Source organism: Homarus americanus, unplaced genomic scaffold (genome assembly GCF_018991925.1).
Source record: "Homarus americanus isolate GMGI-L3 unplaced genomic scaffold, GMGI_Hamer_2.0 scaffold6317, whole genome shotgun sequence".
Taxonomy (NCBI): Eukaryota; Metazoa; Arthropoda; class Malacostraca; order Decapoda; family Nephropidae; genus Homarus; species Homarus americanus.
The window spans coordinates 3,298,381-3,311,101 of record NW_024730668.1 but is presented as its reverse complement, the minus strand read 5'-3'; the positions used below and the strand labels follow the sequence as shown (position 1 = coordinate 3,311,101).

Genomic DNA, 12,721 nt, shown 5'->3' with positions numbered 1-12,721 from the left:
TATGGCTTAATATGACGGTTAAATACAATGGTGACAAAATGGGAGGAGAATACAATGGTGAAAGAGTGAAATACATTGGTGACATATACACTGTTGATATAGAATGGTGAAATACAAACCCAGGACTTCTTTAAGACAGTCAAAATAAAACGTCATAATACAGTCAAATAGTAAAAACAAATATATCCACACCACACCACATCGAGATACAGTGATACATTTCAGAATACAGTAGATAAGATAACCAATACAGTACGATACAACGACCTGCATCTACAAAATAATAAATTAACTACAGTACACTAGCTCACGGTTACTCCATAAAGGCGAGAAGAGAGATTGAATAAGTGGAAAGAAAAACAAAAGAAGGGAAATTCTATTATAAGGCATTAGCTGAATCAAATCCCCCCTCTTGTCAGCTTCAATGCCGTTTATAACCCTCAGGAGTCTTTCCCTGGGTCCAACGCCTCATAGGTTCCTACGGTAAATATCCCTCGTAAGTGTTATTCTAATGTTTATCTTTTGTTTATGTTGTTTTTATATTTTAGCTCAAGTGCATTTGGTGCATTCATGTATCTTCAAGTTACGAGGAATATACATCCTATGGTCCTTTGATAATCTAGGCTAATGTGTCTTATACTCAGGAGTGGGACACACAAGCAGAGGCCTGGACACCACCACCTCACAACTGTGGCCCTCGCTCACCTCACCCCCATTCTACATATTGATGAGATTGACTGCAGCTGGGGGTCTGGTAGGTAGTGTAGTACATGACGGGAACACTTAGGATGTACAGCTGGTGGAGTGTAGTTGATGGGGACAGATGAAGGCCTGGGTGGTGGTGTACAGCTGGTGGAGTGTAGTTGATGTGGACAGATGAAGGCCTGGATGGTGGTGTACAGCTGGTGGAGTGTAGTTGGTGGGGACAGATGAAGGCCCGGGTGGTGGTGTACAGCTTGTGGAGTGTGTACATCATGGAAACAAGGGAACAACTGAAGGCCTAGATGGTGATGTACAACTAGCGGAATGTACACACAGCACAAAATGTATCTTTACTCTTACGGTGTCATACAATATGACAACAGACGAAATATTCTGTAAAAAGGTCTCTGATCATGCGTCATGTTGGTAGCCCTGATTACCCCTTTTATGGGAAAAGACTCATTTCTCTGTTTGCCTATTTTTATATAATGGTGATACGGTGGACGTCGACACCCAGGCAGCAGTGTAATTTTCCGAAAGCTTTGGCCCTCACCAGGAAGAGTGATAATAGTTGTTCGCAGTGCTTCGGAAACTCTCCATAGTGGATACCAAGATTATGAGAGGAATTTACATTGTTGACATAGATGGTGTTCCATTTGTGGAAATAATATCGAGAAAAAAAAACACTCTTTGTAATCATCAAAAGTCGACCTTTCACACAGATGAACACGGCTGAGGTTTGCAGATTACTGAAAGTGGAGTTGACACCTTTTGCAGCTAACCTCATCATATGTTTCAAAACATAATTCATATGTTTGTAACATGAAGTATAATGATAAATAACATGAATATTTGGTTTAGGGCTGCATGAGCGTTGCATTGTAAACATTGATAGTTACCAATAAAAACATTACATACGTATTTCTTTTATAAATAGAGCAAGAGCCTATGACACTGCATTACATTAAACAAATACAACTTAACGTGTGTGGCAACTCGTCTCCTATCATAGGTTATCTTCCTATGGGGCAACTTAGCTCCTCAGTTGGAGGTTTCTAAATGTGCATAAAAAAGGTTCAAGAGGTTAAATGACGACTTATTATTTCATTCCAAAAGTAACATAAAGAGGAGCTACATACCAACATTATCAAGAAATGCACTTCACAATCAAGCGTACCAACCCTTCCGATAAGACAGGAGCCATACTGCTCAATCTAAGATTCATTGGCCCCCCGCTGTAACGATACTTTTTGTGTTGTGTGTACATAGTGGCAGATATCCTGTGGCCTTGTTCTTCCACATTCGGCTTGCAGCGAAAAGGTCTCGGGTTAGAATCCAGTGAGATAAGGGGGAAAACCTCTAGCAAACACGATTCTCTTCCTCGGGTTAGGAAAAATTTGATTTATCTTGTTGACGACTAGGAAAAATTTGATTTATCTTGTTGACGACTACGGAAGTCACCTGTGGAGGACGATACTTTAAGGAACACTCAGCTAACAATAGTAAATAACAATAAAACATAAAATTAACAACAACAATAAGAATAAAAACACTACTACAACACACACACACACACACACACACACACACACACACACACACACACACACACACTTCAGTAAACATAAGACTATACTGTACAGACAAGTACCAAAAAATAACTCAAATATCATCTTAATATTTGGAATTTCTTATAAACACCACAGAGTATTGTTGGATGATTGGGCTGTATTGGTTCCTAAGCCTGGCGGTCGAATCAAATTTGTGACATCTTTTTTAAAACGTATCTACTGTATGTCTCACGGTCCTTTGGTAACTTGTGCTAATTTTTTACTTCATGTGATACTCAGAGACTCAACGTACACACGGCCTTCACAAACAGCATAAATACTTCACCCTACACCTGATGAGTTTTTCTTCCATTTTCTTATATATTTTTTCCCATTCGCTTCGTCAATAATTGTGTTTTAATATTTTATGTTTGTGTATGTGTATGTATTTGTGTATGGCTGGGTATACAGGGTAGGTATGTTTGCATGTGTGTTTTGCATATTGTATGTTTAAGTGTATGTGACTGTGTTTTTTGTGAATATGTGTATAACTGTATATACATGTGCGTTTATTGTATGTCTGTGTGTGTATTTTGGTGTACGTCTTTGTGAGTATGTTACACAAAATAGGGATAATTGCCAAATTTTTTGTTTAAAGGTAACGGTGTTTAGATGAAAATAATTACATTATAAATAATATAAATCAAAGCAATTGATTATTATTATTATTATTATTATTATTATTATTATTATTATTATTATTATTATTATTATTATTATTATTATTATTATTATTATTACTGACACACCACATCTTAGCTGACACCCCCACATCGTCGCCTCCTGACACACCAACCCACTCACGGCTGACACCCCCACATCTCTTAGCCTCCACCACAAGAAGGATCAAAGACAGCTCCTCAAGCGGGTTACATCTGAGAACCTCATTAACATAGTGTGTAGGTTCCCAGATTAGATTTATCGTCATGAAATTCAATTAACACTTAAAGTAAAGGTACCGTAGGTGGTGGTGGTGGTGGTGGTGGTGGTGGTGGTGGCAGTGGTGGAGGGGTGGAGACTGGTATTGTTGATTGCTGCTGGAGGGGGAGGGGGGTGTTAATGTTTCTAGGCCAACCTAAATACCAAGCAAGGCAAAAAAAAAGAAAAAAAAGAAAGAGAGGGTGGTGATGGTGGTAGTGGTGGTACTGGTAATGTTGGTAGTTGTGATGGTTGTGGTAGTACTGGTGATGATGGTAGTACTTGTGGTGGTACTGGTGGTGTTGATAGCGGGTGTACTAATGATGGTGAAAGAAGAGAGAGATTCACAATTTCTTGCCAGTGAATGAAAATATTTCACTCTCTCGTTAACCCGCACAGGTATTTGATAAGATAAACACAACATGTTAGCTCAGCTTCGTCGCCACCCTGAAGGGAATAGAAAGGAGGGTATTGGAGGGAGGAGGGAGAGAGAGAATCAAGGGCACTGAAAGAGTAGTGTTCTTCGTGGGAGAACAATCCGAGGGAGAATACAGAATAAGTTTAACAAGTAAGTGAGGAAAAGAGTAAGGAGAGGCGAAGTGAGAGATGAGGGCGGAGGGAGTAAACTTTGTGGAGGATTGAGATGAGGATCCACCAAATCTAAGGCTGCAAGGATCCGGGACGAGAAGGATGCAGGAGGAGAGTTGAAGGATTGGTAGATGAGCACTTAGGATGCGTGGGAAGGGAAGTTAGAAAGGATCCCAAGAGCTAGTAAGAGGACGAGACGGATTGAAGATAAGTGAAAAATCATCATACTCGTCCACGCTCACCCTTGTTATATTGTTAGTCCGTGAGATTATATTGATGTTTTGTGTTCTTGTTGGCGAGACTCAGTGTGTGTGTGTGTGTGTGTGTGTGTGTGTGTGTGTGTGTGTGTGTGTGTGTGTGTGTGTGTGTGTGTGTGTGTGTGTGTCCGCAGTGTTGGTTGGTACCGTTGCTAGGCTCGCTATCTCGCCACGGCCGAGATCCCTACGACGATGGGGTGGTCACTACCGTTTTTACGAGGCCACATCTTCTACCTCGATGGTTCCGGGTTGCCTTGGCGTCCTAGACGTCCTTAATGGGATTCCCTAGAGCTTAGGATGCGGGTCGGGTATATTTTAGGATTAGAAGTTGATCTGGTGTCCAAATACAGCTCCTGATCTCCGCCTCAAATGTCGGACGGTGAATGTGAACGTGTCAAAAGTAATCACTTGACGTAAGGACCGTAGAGGTGAGACGGCCTTCAACCTGCCGCATTGAACTGGAGGACACACAACTACCACACAAGGTCAGCTGGTGTGTGTGTGTGTGTGTGTGTGTGTGTGTGTGTGTGTGTAAGACAGGCTCAGCTTCACCTTTCAAGAACAACATCTCACTGGTGCATCATCATCAAACAATAAGCTTCTCAATCCAAAAGATAAACTATTAACACTCAACATAAATGGCCATATAACCCAGCAACGAAGGCCCAGACACTATGAGGACGCTCACTCTTAAGTGTGAGCTGGGCTCTTCGTCGACTGTGAGGCCACACTCTGAAGGTGATGGACTCGTGGCTATGATAAAAACTGGTTAGCAGTATCCCCATAAAGTTTTAGTGTCCCTAGCCAGGTCCTCGGCCAGGGTTCGGACCACACCACCGCTCACAGGCGCCCACCTTTCCCACGGCCACCCAGGTGCGCCATGCAGGTCTTGCCCGGGCTAGTTAGTGTGTCACTGCAGCTGTGGCCCACCCCTCACCCTTTACCCTGCCTCCACCTCGCCCTCCCCTACTCCCTGACCCCTAATTCATGGAAACGGGATAAGGGGCGAGGTAAGGGGGGTATGAGGGGCGGAGGGGAAGTGACAACCCAGCCAACGGAACTTAAAAGTACTTTTTTTTTAAGTAAACAGACCACAACCGTAAAACAGCGTCCCAGGACAGGTATTTTAACACGTTGTTACGGTACCTTCTCAACCGTCACCCTACACCCTGCTCTCCTCCCCTCCCGGCGTGACAGAGCCTGCTGCTGTGTTGTGTGAAATAGTGCGTCAACTGAAACCATAAGAGGGAGGTTGACAGTGATTGCGGTGGGAAAGAGGGTCTGCTCCTCGCTCCCCAGTGTGACCAAACCTAACCCACCATACTCGTAATGTGAGTGGCCAGAAACTTATTACACACACACACACACACACACACACACACACACACACACACATACACACACAGTAAACCCTTTCCCTTAGCAATCACACCCACCATTTAACTATACAAACCAATTTCACCTTGACATCATAAAAAAATACATTAATTTCTGTTATTTTTCTAATTAAACAAATATCCACCTTTCTCTTAATTACCATACTTTACAAATCAATCATCAGTTATTTGTAATATATTTTTGTCCATCTTAGATCTGTGTGTATCATCTTCATACAACTAGCGAGAACTTTACCGTCACTGTGATCAATGTCTTGGTCGAGGTAGTGTCCATTTCAGAGGGTGAAACTGACCCGGTCTCACCCCTTCCCTCCACTCCGAGTCACCACCTCAGATATCAAGTGTCCGCCTGGTGGAGCCGGTCTGTGGACCTTCTGCCTCCACCACTCACTCTCTGTTGCTCAAGTGTTGTTCTTTCCCTTTTTTCCATCGTCTAATTCATATACAAATTAATTAGAGATGCAAGATATACACTAATCATGTAATTATCGTTTTTAATTTAGAAAATATCAACGAAACAAATCGACGTTCACAACAGGTATTTTATACTGTATATAATTATTGCTAGAAGCGTAAGTGATTCGCATATCATAAATAATTTTTTATATGCACACCTAATTTTTACTAAAGAAACATAATCTGCATCGTTTTAACGATTACATCATCAATGTGCAAGTCTTGTACCTGTCAGCAAAGTAAAAAATCATATTATTATTATTATTATTATTATTATTATTATTATTATTATTATTATTGCTGTTGTTGTCGTCGTCATCAAATACGACTTTTTTTTTAGTTCACCGTATGGAGAGAACCTAATATCCGGCCGTGTCTTTAATAGCGTCGTTTACTAGTACAGAGGTGCCACTGGCATTATAGGCTGGGTGGTTGCGTGCCACATGAGCCACACTCCTAATACGCCTCACCATAACCAATAACACTGAGGCCCATTAAAACTGGAACCCTTTAATTTTAGGGTCCATTAAAATTGGTGCCCATTTGGATTGGGGTCTGTTAGGGACTGGGCCCCAATCCTTATAGTTAGCTTTAGACATGGATTTATTATGGACTTCGGCGCATTTAAAAGTCATAAGCAATTATTAGGACTCCAGCCGTCATGAATTTATTGCGCCACCATCTGTCATGGGGGTTATTACAGAACAAAAGCAATTATGAGTTTATGTTATTACACCGTCTGTGATGAGGTAACGGGAGTATACAACACCCTGAAGCCCCGTCTTCAATGTATGACAGAACACCGTCATGCAGTTTGTCATGACACCATCTACCACAGGTTTATGACAAGGCAATTTCCGTCATAAGACTTGGTGTCAATCATCTCTTTTGAACTTCTGTCATGAGTTTTGGTTCAACCATCTGTTGTGAACTTCATACAAAATGACAACCTGCAGCCGTGTCTAAATGTCAAAGAACTAGCTAACGTCACGAGTTTAATGGCAGAGTACCAGCTGTTATAAACGTCATGTAGGTGGTGCTCTTGTGGCAGAGAAACCATCGCCTGTCCACAACCCACAGCTGGTACGCAGAAGAAAGTTCCACAACAAAAACAGATTTAAATGAAAACAACGGATTCGATTCACAGACAGAAAACGAATTCGCCCCAAACACGGATTACACAATGATGTACTCACTCCGCTTTATGATGTGACCACAAAAGTAATTATATTTTGTATTTAAATGCGTTTCTACCTGGCACATCATGCAGTGTGTGTGTGTGTGTGTGTGTGTGTGTGTGTGTGTGTGTGTGTGTCCCCCAGAAGAGTGGCGTGAGAACATGACCGGAAGAGTATAGGAGGGAGGGACAATAAGTGTGTGTGCGGTGGGGTGGGGGGAGTGTAACACGGGACAATGCACCTGGAAGACTGTACGTGGCAGAGTGTACGTGGTATAGTGTACGTGACAAAGTGAGTGTGGGAGAGTGTATCTCACAGTGTACGTGTCAAAGTGTGTGTCAAAATGTACGTGCAGGAAGGATAACGTGAGAAAACGCATCTGTTGATTGTACGTGGAGGAGAGCGTGACGTGGAAGACTGTACGTGACGTGGAAGACTGTACGTGACGTGGAAGACTGTACGTGACGTGGAAGACTGTACGTGACGTGGAAGACTGTACGTGACGTGGAAGACTGTACGTGACATGGAAGACTGTACGTGACGTGGAAGAGTGTACGTGACGTGGAGGAGTAAACAAAGAAGAACATACATGGAACGTGAGAAAACAAACGGAAGGAAGAAAAGGCAGGAAGAGGAGAGCGAGACTAATGGCTGCTGTAACACTATAAAAGTCCTGCCGCAACACAATAATCCGTCCAACAACACTATAATCCGCTCAACAACACTATAATCCGCTCAACAACACTATAATCCGTGCAGAAATACTATAATCCGTGTAGCAATACTATAATCCGTGTAGCAATACTATAATCCGTGCAGAAACACAGTAATCCACGCAGCAACACAGTAATCCACGCAACAACACAGTAATCCCTACCTGGGCAAGGTGTGAGATTATAATGACAGGTGAGGCTCAGTATTCGCTTATTAAGTGAGGTGGTTCCCAGGAGCAGTCAGGTAGTGTAGCGGCTGTGTCCCTCACCCTCCTTCGCCTGTACTGTATATGTCATTAAGTCTTTCTTTGTCCGTCTTCCTGTCTGTCTGTAAGTTTACCTATCTATCTATCTATCATTAGGTGGATTCATGGATCCATACATCCAACCATCTATTCAACAGTATATGCTACATCTGTGTATCTATGTATATATGTACCCATCTATCTATCTATCTATCCACCCCAGACCCCACCCCTCCCCTCCTTCCTTCTTTATTTATTTTGTTCTCTTTCTTTCTACCCTCGGCCTTGTCCCTTCCCCCACACAAGGTGCCTTCACTTCTCCCTCCTTCCTTCCCAAATTGTGGTTCCTCCTGACGACGATGACGACGGGGATAGGACCTTATACGCTAACCAGTTACTAGCCAGGTGAGGTGGTTCCTGCAGGTCCATGGCCGACGCCGCCAGCACTCACGTCCTACAGGGAGACTTCCGCTACCCACCACACCGTCAGTCCTACGGCCGAGGCGCCACGTGTGTTGTCATAATTCCCAAAGATAAAAAAGTGTTGTTATACGTGACTTCCTGTGACTCACAATTACCAAAAGTGATTCCCGTAACTCTCTATGACTCGCATCGTCCTACACCTGGATCAAGTAACTCCGGCACCTCTTCTCTATAAACCCGCGTCCTCAAGGCTTTGTGACGTTTATGTGACGATACTGTACTGTGATATTGGAGTAGCGTTAATGTGACGTTTAGGTGACTTTGGGTGGCGCTGTCATGGCGTTTATCGGATGTTGGAGTAACAATTAGGTAATATTGCTGTGACGTGAATGTGACGTTGGTGTGACGCAGGAAGAAGACAGATGTAAAGTGACGGTGATTCAGACATGGTGTAGTCGTGACATTAAGGGAAGAACAATGTAGCTTCGACACAGCGACAAATAATTTACACACACACACACACGGCAGGGTCAGACCTGTCTTATAAGGATAACAGGTAACTGTGGTCACCTGAGGTTCCTCAGCCTCCATCGGTTTATTCATTTGGCGATTAGTCCCTCGAGTACAAACACTTAACCACCTGAGTACAATACCATCGTACAACCACCTGAGTACAATATCATCGTACTTAGGGGAAAAGTTCCTCTTGTTTAAAAACTTAAAATACCATATTAAAATGATTAAGTCATTGTATTCAAAACGCCAAGACTCTACAAACGTTACATCACACGTATGGCAACCAGTCACAATTTATAGACACTACCAAAACTTTCACCCAGGTGGGGGAGTTAAGAGAGCTAACCTACCTGTAGTGGACCAGCGGGACAACATGACCACCTCACCTGCTGACACCTCTACACTTGGATGGTCATCTATCACCTCTTAATCCTCTCCTAATGGTGATAAAAGACGTCTTCTCCTCTATGATTACTGACACCAAGGGAGGAGCTGCATCTTTCTTTTCTCCTTTGTACTAAACGCCCTCTCCTCTGACTGTCCCCTTGGGTTTTTAATGTTATTTGTCAACTGTCTTTCGTTTCTTCAACACTCTAAGGAATGATAGATTAAAGTTATTCATTAAAGGACGATAGTTTTACCTCGTATCCTCAAAGGGTTAATGAACTCTCGCTTCCTGTATCCTGGCCAGCGTCTCTCACCACCAGTGCCTCAGTGGCTGTTCCTCCCTGCATTGCTATTCATATCTCCCTTCACCTTCCTCATCATTCTTTGTCCCTTATCCTACTTTTCCTTCATTTACTTCTAAGTCCCGTTCCTCACGCCTCTCCAACATCTTCCCGAGACCCGCGCCTACACCATCATCACCCACGCACCTCCCTACAGCATCCTGAGTCTCCGATTGCAATCCTCCCTACCCTAGCCGTCTGCTTCCCACGCCTCTCCTTCACCCGCGCCTTGCTCCTCCCACGCCAGTCACCCCACCACCAATACGAATGAGATATAAAACGGGACAAAAAGCAGAGGTGAGCGTGTGTTGAGGAGCGGTATCTGGCAGGGGAGGTTCACTATCTTCTGAATGACCGCACCTGCCACACTCCCCCCGACCCCTGCATACTGATCCTGCCAACCCCACACACCACAAGCTCTCTCTCTCTCTCTCTCTCTCTCTCTCTCTCTCTCTCTCTCTCTGTACTAAACACAACACAATACGTAGAACAAATCTTTCTAAAATTTACACTCACTGTAGTTGCGGAGTCGTGACAATCACTGGAAGTCACCTACCTGAAAGGAAACCAAATAATAATAATAATAATAATAATAATACGTGTCTTAGGGGGAATTCATAAACGAATTTCACAAACATAAACCATAAAAACACTATAACTTTCTTGGCATTTTCTCTCTCATCAAAGAAGGAGAAAAGTTGCAAACGAGGTGAAAACTTTAAAGAAAACGACAATAGCTGAGGGGAGGAGGGGGGGAGAACCATAAAATAAAACAGTACACGATAGAAAAAAACAGAATAGAGACAAACTTAGACATTATCAAAGGTCTCTCTATCTCTCTCTTTCCTTCTCCGTCTCTATCTATCTATCTCTCTTGCCGTCACCGCAAACCTACACCTGACCAGCATACTGATGAAGGTGCCGGCATGAAGAGGGAATAAGAACACAAACAACAGGTTAAGGCCATTGAATTCTATGCATTTCCGCATTAACGGTCTAGTGTCCATGTTCTCCACCTGACCCATCTGTAGCAAACAAGTAAACAAACAAATAAACAATGGAAAAATACATACACACAAAAACATATAAACAATGTAAAGAAACACACACACACACACACACACACACACACACACACACACACACACACAATAATCATCTAATACTGACAGCTGATGATGGTCTTTTAACTTCTCGACAGCCACACAAAAAAAAACACGGGAGAAGAACACGACATTAACACAACTCTCACAGGGGCTGTCTGAGGAAGGTTTCTCGGTCAGGCAGTAGAGAATCAGTCAAATCCATGGTACAGACATATAGACAGGTAGACATAGATAGATAGATAGGCATATATTCAGACAAGACTGGTAGATATGTAAATAGGTAGACATACAGACAGTTGATAGATACGTAGATAGACAGTTAGACAGATTGATAGAGATAGACACGCAGAGACAGGCATATAGACAGTTAGACAGACAGATTGATAGAGATAGATACGTAGGTAGACAGAGGGAGAAATAGACATAGAGAATGCACTCAAAGCATAATATGGGAGGTGAAGTGTGGTGTTTGAGTGGATGGGAGTGGCCGGAGTAGCTTGGGAGTGGGTGGGGTAGCGTGGGGGTGGATGGGGTAGCGTGGGAGTGGATGGGGTAGCGTGGGAGTGGGTGGGGTAGCGTGGGGTGAATGGGGTAGAGTGGGTGAATGGGGGTAGGTGGGAGTGGATGGGGTAGCGTGGGAGGGATGGGGTAGGTGGGGTGAATGGGGTAGAGGGGAGTGGATGGGGTAGCGTGGGAGTGGATGGGGTAGCGTGGGAGGGATGAGGTAGCGTGGACTGGATGGGTAGCGTGGAGGTGAATGGGGTAGCGGGAGGATGGGGTAGCGTGGGAGTGGATGGGGTAGCGTGGGAGTGGATGGGAGTAGCGTGGGAGTGGATGGGTAGCGGAGCGTGGGAGTGATGGGAGTGGCGTGGAGTGGATGGGGTAGCGTGGGAGTGGATGGGGTGGAAGCGTGAGTCATAAAATTCTGGCAGTAGGTTTCTTTTCCAGGACGAAGAGCGACGTTGAACTACTCAAAGATTTAAAATAATTACGTCATGAATCTAACTTGAGACTTCCTGGTCTAATTTACTTAAACTGCACACACACACACACACACACACACACACACACACACACACACACACACACACACACACACGTATTAAATATTCATATCTCGTAGACGTAAAGTATCCCTCTTATACTGGGAAAAAAAAATATCTGTGGAGCGGGCCACCGACCCTACCTGTCCAGGCTCACCACCCACCTGAGCCTGTCCTAGCTTCTTCTTCCTTCTTCTTCTTCTCTATCTTCTTCTTTCTTCCCTGTCTTCTTAATCTTTCTCTTCTTCATTCTCGTCCTTCTCCGTCACCCTCTTTTCACTTTTGTCAATACATACCATCTTCCTTCCAAAGTGAGGTGGTTTAGTCTCTCTACCTTGAACAACTAAACACGTAACCCCCCCTCTACTTGTGTGGGCTGGTCAGAGGTGGTGGTGCACTTCGTCACTCAGCAGTTCGTTAACATTTACTACACCTGGCCGAGCGTTCTTAAGACTTCACCGTTGATGATACACAAACTCACTCTAATTCAAGAATGATTTATTTGTTATTCGCCAATACACGAGTCTTCATACACTACTCAACACACAGAACCTTCATACACTACTCAACACACAGAACCTTCATACACTACTCAACACACAAAAAACCTTCATACATTACTCAACAAAACATAAAGTCTTCATATATTACTCAACAGCACATAAAGTCTTCGTACATTACTCAACAACACAAAAAACCTTCATACATTACTCAACAAAACATAAAGTCTTCATATATTACTGTTGCTTGATTATATATATCTTCCTCATGTTTCAAATTTTATTGTTCTACTCTTTTGAAAACTTCATTTACATACGAAATTGTAGAGTATTAGTATTTT

General features: G+C 43.3%; 1 protein-coding gene across 3 annotated transcripts in view; it reads right to left on the bottom strand.

Moving 5' to 3' along the window:
- LOC121867179 (putative uncharacterized protein DDB_G0271606) overlaps window positions 1–12,721 on the bottom strand; it is a 183,416-nt gene that overhangs the window by 153,517 nt on the left and 17,178 nt on the right. The window lies entirely within an intron of this gene.